Below are 11876 nucleotides of genomic sequence, written 5' to 3' on the forward strand. Positions count from 1 at the left end.
CTCAGGCGCTTTGTGGATGTTCTGCAGGACCGCAGGAGGACAGAGCCCCCCTGCAGTGTATCTGCAACCGCCCTCCCCCGCCACAAAGTCCCATACCCCCCTCACCGAAAATAATCAGGAGGAGGGGCGGCCGGGGACGTGAATACTGTCACTGCACCACAGCACAGTGCTCAAGTACCCAAAAGCTCTCATACCCTATATTTGCCGAAGTCCTTCACTTCCAGACTCACAGTAGTCCCAATCCCAGTCCCATCCCCTAACTGTCTACTTAATTAATAAAAATGCTTTGCTGTTAATTACTGTTTCCGTTATGTTTTTTCAAAGGATACTGTGTTCGAATGGGGGGCGTGGGGAAGGGGGTGGTTAATTGCATAGGACAGTCACCTTTCCCAAGGTACAGACACGGGGGCAGGATCAGCAGCGGGTCACACACACGGTGCAGTCAGTAGGCAACCTGGTCGGTTTTTGGAGGTGGTTTCCAGGATCTGTGTGGGCGGGGGAGATGTGACTTTGCAGCGGGGGAGGGCGGTTACAGATCTTATACAGCGGTCCTTGTCCTGGACCGCTGAGTCACGCAGCTGAGGAATCTGTATCCGTCCTCCTCCACCACAAGGTCACATATCTGCCCGCACACAGAATTCCATAAAGAGGGATGGCAGGCTCCGTTGAAAGAAGCATTCCGGCACTGCGGACCGCTCTAGGAGCAGGAGCCTGTCATTCCTTGAGTTTAGAGGCGGTCTTTACATCACCGCACACCCTACCCAGCACAGCCTGCGTCCCAGTTTCAACCCTTTCACGAACAGTCATGAATAAAGAAACCTTTGTTAAGTAATAATGGGACATGTATTTTATTTTTACACGTGTGCTGGAAGTGGGGGTAACGGGGTGAACGGGGTATGTAACCGAAGAGGGGAGTCAACAGTAACTGGGTAAAGAAACAGGGGCAGGTTCAGCTTCTCTGTAAAGAAACTGAACAGTCACAGGTCTCGCTGCTCGCTGGTATTTGAAGAGTTCCTTGTCGCTGTCCCAGGCGCCTGTATAGGGCTTCATGAGCAAGTGCATTAGCGGGCAGGCTGGGTCCCCGAGGATGACTATAGGCATCTGCACATCCACAACAGTTATTTCGTGGTCCGGGAAGAAACTACCTTCCTGCAGGCGTCTGAGCAGCCCACAGTTCCTGAAAACACACGCATCATGAACCTTGCCCGGCCACCCGATGTTGATGTTTGTAAAACGTCCCCTATGGTCCCCCAGTGCTTGCAGCACCATTGAAAAGTAGCCCAATTTCTCAGCAGCTGACTGTGGAAGACGTGGACGATAAAGTGCGAGGAGGAGAAAACGGCGATGATCGCAGCGGGCTCCGTGCTTGCAGTGCTGTGGCGTCCGCGCTGTCACTGACCAGAAAAGTGCACGAACAGATTGCCCGCAGGCGCTTTCCCGGAGGGAGGGAGGGAGGGAGGTTGTGATTGACGGTTCAATGACGACACTTACCCAAAACCACCCTCGACACATTTTTTCCCCCAGCAGGCATTGGGGGCTCTACCCAGCATTCCAATGGGCAGCGGGGAGTGCGGGAACTGTAGGATAGCTTCCCACAGTGCACCGCTTCCAAAGTCGACGCTGGCCCCATGAATGTGGACTCAGAAATTCGAATTAGTGTATTTAGTATGGATACACAAATTCGACTTCATAAGGTTGAATCCACAAATTCGAACTAAGTTGATTCGAAATAGTCTTGTAGTGTAGACAAGGCCTAAGGGGGCATATGATAGAGGTCGATAAAATCATGACTAGAGTGAAGAAAGTAAGTAAGGAAGTGTTATTTACTCCTTCTCAGGACACAAGAACTAGGGGTCACAAAATGCAATTAATAGGCAGCAGATTTAAAACAAATAAAAGGAAGTATTTTTTCACACATCAACCTGTGGAACTCCTTACCAGAGGATGTTGTGAAGGCCAAGACTACAACTGGGTTAAAAAAAGAGCTAGATAAATTCATGGAGGATAGGTCCATCAATGGTTATTAGCCAGGATGGGAAGGGATGGTGTTCCTAGCCTCTATTTGCCAGGAGCTGGGAATAGGCGATGGGATGGATCACTTGATGATTACCTGTTCTGTTCATTGCCTCTGGGGCACCTGGCATTGGCCACTGGTGGAAGACAGGATACTGGGCTAGATGAACCTTTGGTCTGACCCAGTATGGCCCTTCTTATGTTTTTCTGTTCTCAAACTTTATTGGTTCACTTACCATCTTCTTAAAAAAATGATGTTTGAAGTATCACATGCAAATTTCTCCTTTTTGTGTACATTTATTTTAGGTTTCAATAGGCTTAAGTTTTTCTGTGCTTGACAGTAAAATAAAGCCTACAATGTTTGATTATAACATCCTTTTTAAACACCTCAGGTTTTTAGGCAGTGAATCAAAAAGTTACACAACAAAGTATCCATTATTATTTATGTCTTTGGTGTCACAAGAAACAATTAAATACATCATAAATAATGTCTTGATATATTTTGACATTTTGCCAAACTACGTCAATGGTTTGACTTTTTAACTTGTCTAATTGAATTCTGAATTTCCTGCTAATTCTTATCTGGATTAGTGTTGAATGCAAACCAAAGTTCACTTTGCTTACCTTTTTACAAAATTGAAATAAAGAAAAATGAAAAACATTTTGAGTAGCTCTCAGAGAAAACAAAGAAGGTGCCATTAATGAGAAGAATATCATTAATCTAATTTTACAGGACAATAGTTGCTTTATGTCAGGTGAGATATTGGTGAACTTCAGCCAAAGGTCTGGTTATGCGTTGAGATTCATCCAGTACTTGTTTTTTAATGGCTATCAGGTTAGAAAAAAATGTCTGACAGGGACATGTAGTACTGAAGGATGTACAAATTTTCAAAGCTCTGTCTGATATCAGACTAAACTCCTCTCTCTTTCTCAACTAATGTCACTGAGCTGCACTTTGCTGAATTCAAGCTTGAGTCCTCCATCACATGACAGTTCAATCAACTCTTCCCTTTCCTTTGCCAAGAAGCCATCTGGCAGGGTGTCTTCTATTGAAAATGGGTCCTTGATCCAATTCTCATTTGTCATACTGGCGGGAAAGTATTCATTAAACTCGGTGACCAAATTCAGGCAATGTTATCTTATGTTAGCAATGAGGTCAGGAAGAATTTTCAATTCATTTTCAATAAGGAATTTTTCCAAGACTGGGAATGATTTGCAATTTCCCTTTCTTCCTTCTCGTGCTATGAACTGCAGTTTTTTTATCATTGCCCTTGTTTTGTCATGAGAAAGCATAGTGTTTAATCCCTGTAAACTGGCATTCAGTTCATTAAGACATGTGAACAAGTCAGCTCAGTAGGCTAATCTTGACAGCCATAACTCCGCTGCAAATCACTAAAATCACTAAAGAAAAATGGAGTTCAGAGATGATTCGACACCTTCCAATGTGATAGCTATCTCACTTCTGTATAGAGAAGATTTTAATGATTACTTCCTATTTCATTGCATAAAACTGAAAACAACCATGCATTCATAAAATTTACCACCATTATGGCCTGATCCAGAATTACTTACAGATTGACATGCCTTTTTTTAGGTGGGAAGGGGGAGGGGGACATAACTGGTGCCTCACAATGAATACTGCAGTGAGTGAACTTAATATTAGGCACCATTTATTTAATTTTTGCCAAATACCACCAAATTTCCCAGTCACTGCCAATGTGCCATCAAAGCATGTACTGATGCAGTTTTTCCACTCTACACCATTTGTGGTGATGAACACATTCAGTTTGTTAAAGATTTCTACTGTCATTTTATGTCTTGATAGAGCTTCACAAAAAGAAAAATCTCCTTTAATTGTCATTCCTGATTCAAACCTTACATATGTAAGAAACTGAGCAAAATTAGTGATATTAGTACTTTTGTCTAATTATAATGAAAATAATTTAGTCTGTTTTATATATTCTGTGAGTTCTTTCTGTTCTTGAGAAGACATGGCTTGAATTCTTCTTGATACACCATTAAGGAAATGATATCAGGCTGTTTTGCAGCTTTATCCCCAAGAATTGATAACAGGTAATATGAGAGTCTCACCAGTTGTATGAGGTTTCCCAGTTTGAGCAATGCTCAAGCTTACATGGTGTGATGCTTCTAGGGCCTTCACATTAATGCCACTGAGAGATTTTTTTAGCTCTTTTTAAAACACTTAGCTTTCTCTTGAAAAATTCGAGAGGTTTGTCTTTTAAACTGCTGTGCTTTATACCAGTGACATTGAAGTAGGGAAGGTTTAATTGAATGACTGAATAACTGTTCATAGCAGATGACCCAATGGTTCACTTTCTTCACCACTTAACGTAAATCCAAATGATAAGGAGCTGAGTGGGATCATACCTTCTAACAATCTTGTACTGTTTATTACTTGTTTCAAGAAGTTTACCAGCAGTGTCTGAAATCTCTTCAGTTTTGTCCCTCCGGTATTGACTCACTCTACTGCCTGTCTCATCAACAGGCCTTTCCTGTATTTCCGTATGTTTCCTTCAGCAGCTACTGCTAGTTAGCTGCTTCTGCATAGTTGAGGTCCACACTTATAATATAAGACAACTTCCACAATCTCAGGCAAATGAACAGAAGTGACACCAAAGCACTCAGACGAGCAGGTCAAAGGCGGATGAGGATTTCTGAATATTCACAAACTGCTTATTCAGGCTCAGGCCACCTCCCTGGAATGTGCAGGCCCAGTTAAAGGTGCCTGGCTGGGGAGATCTGCTTGGGGGAAACTAAAAGAGACTGCAGCTTGGCTGGGGGATTCTGGGTCGGAGGGTCAGAGGATATGAGGTTAGACTGAGGATAGAGGTTCTCGCTGGAGTGCAGGGGGCTCTGGTGGTGCAGGGGTTTCAGAGATGGGGTAGAGAGGTGGGGCGTCTTGACTCAAAGTGTGAGCTTTACTGGGCATTAGTCAGCTTCAGCTCTAGCTCCAGGAGGCCTCTTGTTTCTCAGCAACTCCGTGGACCCTCTCCCCTACACTCAGCAGGGCCCCTGGATGCCTGAAAACTGCACAAGCGCTCCCACTTCTTGGAGGACTTTCAAATTCCAGTCTGCGGGCTGCTCTGCATTGAAGAGCAAGGAAGTTCTTAATCATGTAGCCAGGCTTTAATCCACTAGACCTGACTGACCCCCTACAACCACCCAAACTCCCCTATGAAGACAGCAGGAATTCCCCATTTATCCCCTGCCTTCCAGCCCTGCAGGGGCTAGGCTCAGCCTCTGCAGGGCAGCTAATGCAGAGGGAGCTTTTGCTCTGGGGTGGCTTCCTGTGTGTGCGTGCTCTTTGATCTGCAGGCTTTGCAGCCCCTCTGAATCAGCCCTGTATGTGTGCACTTTTTTGAATGAGAGGAGCTTTGGCCATGTCACATGGAACTTTGTCAGTTCATCTCAGTAGCTCGAGCTGTGTGATATAGCACAAACTCAGGGCTTGGTCTAGCAGCCAGCCAGCTGAGTGCCTGATGAAAGAACAACATCCATCAGCAGTTCCCAATGCATTGCAACATAAAACTACTATGCTGGCCTGGCTGGTGAGTGTTATTCGCTCTTATGGCTGAAAGAGGCCAGGAAAGAGCATTTTGCTTCTTGGGTGTTTTCTGGCACACGGCAATGTATGTGATACCTATTCATTTCATATGGGAAGATTTTTTTAAAAGAGTTTTTGGCATCCTACTTCCAACAAGCTTATATGTACCGCTGCTGAGAACCCCTGAGCTGTAGTTTAGGAAAGACAAACAATAGCATCTATAGGGTGGCCATTTTTCACCTGGTCGCTGCATCCTCCATTCCAGCTGGCAACTATGCTGTACTTCTATAGTGTTTTCCTTTCACTGCCTTCTCCTCTGAATCCTGAGGAGATGACACATCTTCACACACTAAAATCAGAGGAAGCTGTAAATCCAAGGAATAAACATCCACTGTGAGACCAGTGATGACTGGGCTATGGAGCCAGTTGAGTAGCTCCTCTGGATACAGAAAATGATCGGCCATATCAAATGCAATCTATCTGACAGCGGGATTGTGCTTCTTTTGACCAAATGGGCTTGTCATGCAAACATGCGCTTTCAAGTTCTGTGTTCCAAGGAACGGACCACTTCATCTAGAGGCGCTGCAGAGAAACAAAATAAATTAGCCAATTTACTCCACTCTCCCCACAGCAACGGCTAGAGCATCGGCCAGAAAGGAATAACAAAGATTTTAATGAAAACTAAATTGAAAGCTCCAGGCAGGGGCATTGAAGACACACGAGGACACGTAGATAAGAGAACTATAGCTGCTAAGCGTCACTTACCTTTTGGAATCAGGACTTCTTGAACCAAGGCACTACATCGTATGGCAGAAACTTTGAATACATCAGCATAAAGGGGTTAAGTACACCAGTCATTGTAAACTGCATTGTTCCTGGGTTTGTCTTGGCTGAGCAGGGGAGTAAGGCCCTCCATCTTCTAGTCTGGCCTTCCCCAGTCTTGGACTAGGACTGGTGGGGGATGCAGTTCCTCTTATGTGACTATTTTCCTTTGTTGCAAATAGGTCAGGAATGGGTAGATCTTTGTGTGCAGGATCGAGATATTACAAATTACCTTAGAGACTTAGACTTAGTCCATCCCATGCTTTGCTGCACATTGGGCTACCCATATTTGCCATCTTTGCCTGTCAACTGCCCTTCTCTCCAAATCTTCCCATTTCATGTTGAGGTGCTTGATGTCATTCAGAACTGTTCATTTCCATGTTATTCGCGGTCTTCCTCTCTTTCTTCTTGCATTTTCTGGCTTCCATTCAAGGGCGGTACTTGGTAAGCATTCTTTTTCCATTTTCAGCACATGTCCCAGCGACTGATGTCTTCTTTGGTAGATTATTTGTGAGAGGGTGCCTTGTCCAGTAATTTTTCTGACTTCTTTATTCGCCTTCCTATCTCTCTATGTTATTCCCAATATTCTTCTCAGACATTTGTGATGAAATGCATCCAGCTTTTGCGTCTCTTTCTTGGTAAGTTGCCATGTCTCACTGCTATATGTTGTGATGGCAATAACAATTGCTTTGTACACATTCAGTTTTGTCTTGAGGGAGATGTTTTTGAGTTGCCAGATTTTTTTTTGAGTCTTCCAAATGCAGCGTTTGCCTTCCCGATTCTTCTTTTTATTTCCTCAGAACTAGTACCATCTTGGCTGTTAGTACTTCCAAGTACTAAAATTGTCCACTTTCTCCAATTCTCTTCTTCAATTTTGATTTCTGTTCCTATAGTCTCCATTAACATGACTTATGTTTCTTTGCATTGTATTTCAAACCTATCTTCTCCATTACTTCTTTTACTCGGTATGTGCATTTTTGTAGTCCATTGACATCTTCATCGATAAGAGCGATGTCATCAGCAAAGTCTAGATCAAATATAGCCTTGAATTGTTCCATTTTAGGCCATATGTATCACTATCACATTGTTTTAATCCATGGTCGATGACTAGCATAAACAAAAAAGGAGACAGGATGAACATCTGCCTTACACCTGTCTTGATGCTGAATGGCTTCAATCCATTTTCCATTTTATAGTCTGGACCAATTTCTTATACCTTGTGTAACCCCACTCATTTCAGGGCAGAATGTGACCTACTATTTTAAAATAGTTACTAGAAAGAATTGACCCACCTTGCCGCCACCCCTATAGTACCCACTGAATGTCAGGCAATGATCTTGATCAGATCTGATACACTAAGCAGCAGTGGGTATGTATGGGAGGCACCTAAGGAAAACATGGGGCCTGCAAGAAGAGATGATGACAAATCACTGGTTTGCACTCTTCCTTATGAGTCAGTGCTGAGCCAATATCCCAGCATCGTGTTGGAAAGTACTGTGCTGCTTATGTAACCCACACACCTCCTGGATGTGGTGTTCTGTCTCATCTAGTGGCACTGAGACCACTTAAAGAGAGAGATAAAATGAGTCTGCTCTACAGCCTTCGCGAACAGCAAGTTGGTTTTCAGCTTATGCTGTAGAGGCTCATGCACTAAGCTCTCATGATCCCCAGTTCAATACCACCCAACAACAGCCAGGGTCTGTATGTGTTATAAGTGGGGGCTCATTTGGGATTTCAAGTTGAAGTCTCTGAAACTTGGGGCATGCTTCCTCAGCTAGGGGAAGTATGTCACCCACCCATCTTCTGAGTATGCTGTTCTGTCCCCTCTAGTGGCACCAAGACCACTTAAATAGAGTTCAATGACTCTGCTCTATAGCCAGCTGCCTTTTAGCTCATGTGGTAGAGGCTTATGCTTTAAGCTCCAGAGGTCCCAGATTCAGTCCTGGCTGCCGATGACCGGGGTCTGTCAGGGTTACACTTAGAAATGCCATCTTCTGGACGAGATGTTGTGATGAGCTGGGGGACTCTAAGTACAACTTATACATTCCAGTTTGATTTTATGAACTGTTTGTATTCTTATGTCTAGGGCCCTACCAAATACACAGTCCATTTTTGTCAATTTCATGGTCATAGGATTTTAAAAATAGTAAATTTCATGATTTCAGTTATTTAAATCTGAAATGTCATGGTGTTGTAATTGTAGGGGTTCTACAATTTGTTGGGGGGGGGATTTGCAAAGTTATTGTAGGAGGTGTTGCGGTACTGCTATTCTTACTTCTGTGCTGCTGCTGGCAACGGCAATGCCTTCAGAGCTGGGCAGCTGGAGCCGGGGGGGAGAAGCAAGGAGATCGTGGGGCATTGGGGGAAGGGATGGAGTGGGGGCAGGGCGGGGCCTGGGTGGAGGTTGGGGGGAGCACTCCCCTGGCAGATTAGAATCTCAGTGCCTATTGGGGTGGAGTGGTGCCTGCAGGCAGGGGCAGCATGCAGAACCGCCTGGCTGCCCCTGCACCTAGGAGCCAGAGGGATGTGCCAGTTACTTCTGGGAGCTAACCGAGGTAAGCGCTGCCTGGCCGGAGCCTGCACCCCGAACTCCCTCCCATGCTCCAAAACCCTGCCCCAGCCCTGAGTACCCTTCCACACCCAAACTCCCTCCCAGAACCTGCACTGTGCACCCCCTCCCCCTGCCCAGGCTCAGCTTGGAGTTCGCTCCTACACTCTGAACCTCTCAACCCCACCCCCCAGACCACCCCCTGCCTCAGTCCAGTGAAATGAGTGAGGGTGTGAGAGAGTGAGCGAGGGAGGGAGGGGTAATGGAGTGAATGGGGGCAGCGCCTTGGAGGAGCGGGCCTGGGGCGTGGCCTCGGGCAACGGTGTTTGGGTTTGTGGGATTAGACAGTTGGCAACCCTACATGTGCCAGAGGGGAATCCTGGACATCTAAGGATATGTCTACATTGCAGTTAAAAACCTGTAGCTGGCCCATGTCACCTGACTTGAGCTCATTGGCATGGGTGGCACGTGAACCGCTGGCTGGGGGAGGCGAGTCCCCAGCCTTGTCCCATCCCACCCCTCCCCACCCCTTCCGCCCGAGGCCCCACCCCTTCTGCACCCCCCGCTGAAGCCCAGAGCCTTCCTCCCCCAGTGTCCACTGGCCCCCACCCCAGGCTAGTTCCTAGAGCCCTGGGAGGGCTGGCGGCGTATGGCCGCAGCTTCCCCAGCCACAGAGCGCCAGGAGGGCAGGCAGCGCATGGCCACAGCCCCCCGAGCCGGGGCCACTGCACAGGGGGACTGGAGCTGCCGCACCCAGAGTGGGAAGTGGGGGGAGTAGCTGGGAGGCAGAGCATGGGTGAGGCCACGCCTGGCTGTTTGCCGTGTAGACATCCAGGTTCGGGCTGCAGCCCAAGCTCTGGAACCCTCTCACCTTGCAGGGTCCTAGAGCCGATGCTCCAGCCAAAGTCCGGTTTACACTGCAATTAAACAGGCAGTGAGCCAAGCCATATGAGACCACGTCAACTGGCACAGACCAGCTGAGGGTGTCTAACTGAAGTGTAGACATACCCTAAAAGGACACGGTCTATCATGATTGGACTCAAACACTGTGGTCTGGTGAGTGTTGAGTAGGGAGAGTTTTGTGAAGGATGTAAAACCAAGCTCCTGGGAACTTAAATATCTTGTGGTCATTAGAGATTCCATAATCCTAATTCCATAAAATTAATTAGTCCTGGTGTCCTGGCCTAACTCCAGTGTACAGTTCTATGCACTGTTAAACAGCTGCCATGTTCATCCCCAGAGGTAAATTTTAGTGGTATCCACTGTGCTTCTTGGAGAGCCAATGGGACTAGAACTTTAGGACTGGGCTAATTTTTTTTGTAGTATTCTTTAAGATTCTTAAGGATGAAAAACAATATGTAAATAGAAAATATTGCCAGGAACGGTACAGAGATTATTTTCTGCAGTTTATATGAACTTGATATGATTTAACTTTTCTAGGTATGTACTGTGAGGCAAATAGTGCTAGTTAGAACTTCACTTAGATGCTATGATGATGGGTGCTACTGAAAAAACCTGAGTGAACGAGTGCTTGGATGTTAAAGGTGAGTGGTTGAGTTATTCCGTACCCTTTACTTCAGAGTTGTAATGCAAAGGCACGGTTCCACTATGAATGTAAGATGAGGGGCTTAGTGAAAGGAGTAAAGTGATTTTTCTAATTCCTTCTCAAGATGCAGATTTTATAATCTTATTTTTTTAATCCCTGAAATTTAAAGCAAGTGAATCACAGTTTTTGTACTCTTGGGGTGAAAAAAAAAAGAAATCTGTTTTTTTAAATAACAGCCTTCTTTCTTCTCTATCCATTGATAATATTTCAATATCAATCAAATGTATAGGAATCTGACTACAGGAGTAAGAGGTCATAAATCTGACCTCTCTGTGCAACGATTACAAAAATATTACACATACTGTTACATGCCCAGAGGAACTGTGCAGAAGTCTTATTAGCACTGCAGGTAAAGTAGTGCTTTAGTTGAGTATGAGCAACACACATGCACATGAGACAACACAAATAATGCCCTTTAACTTTAGCATCTAAATGTTTATGTTGGGGCCAAACTCTAGAAACATTTCTGTTAAAAAAGCAATTGTGTCACTTAATGCATGGGCAGCCCCAGAATTTTTCACACGGTACACCCCAGGGCTCACTGCTGCTCCTATCCTGGCTGGCTCACCAGTGCTGCTTTTTGAGGCAGTCACTGAGCAAGTCCTACACACTGTGTGTAGGAGTGCGGGGGCAGCTGACTACATGTAACAGTAACTAACGGCATGGCTGTTTTCTTTCATCATAAAATCTAGGTCTTCTAATGTTATTTTTGAAATTGTCACATTCACTAAGCACCTTAAACTATTAATAATTTGTCTATCTCTAACACTAAAGTATATCTTCCTGAAATAAACTGAGGTTTCTATTCACAGACTCCAAAATAAAAGTGTAATGTGAAAAGGGGCCCGCAGCAATAAATGGGTTACTCTTCCTTCCGCCTGCCACAACTGTTAAAAGAATGTCACCCAGGGAATATGTTAAGCAAAAAAAAAAAAAGGGCACTTCATGTAGAGGATGGTCTTGTCGCTAAAACACTGGGCTAGCACTCAAGAGACCTGAGTGATTTGATCTTGGGCAAGTCATTTGGGGGGCCAAATTCAGATAACCTTATACACACTAATTAGCACCAACTCCATGAGTGGTCTCATTGAAATCAAAAGGACCAATGCAGAGTAAGGAATTATACTCAGTGGGTGAACTCCAGATCACGCTGACTTCAATAGGACAGGATTTCACCCCAAATGAGGTATCAGAATCTGGCTTGTAATCTCTCTCTCTGCTTCAGATTCCTGTCTGTAAAGGCAGGGGGATGATAATTTCACATTCGTGAGACCCTGAGATACTGTGGTGAAGAGGCCCCTATAAGCATATAGATTTGTAAT

The sequence above is a fragment of the Mauremys mutica genome, chromosome 6, assembly GCF_020497125.1.
Source record: "Mauremys mutica isolate MM-2020 ecotype Southern chromosome 6, ASM2049712v1, whole genome shotgun sequence".
Lineage (NCBI taxonomy): Eukaryota > Metazoa > Chordata > Testudines > Geoemydidae > Mauremys > Mauremys mutica.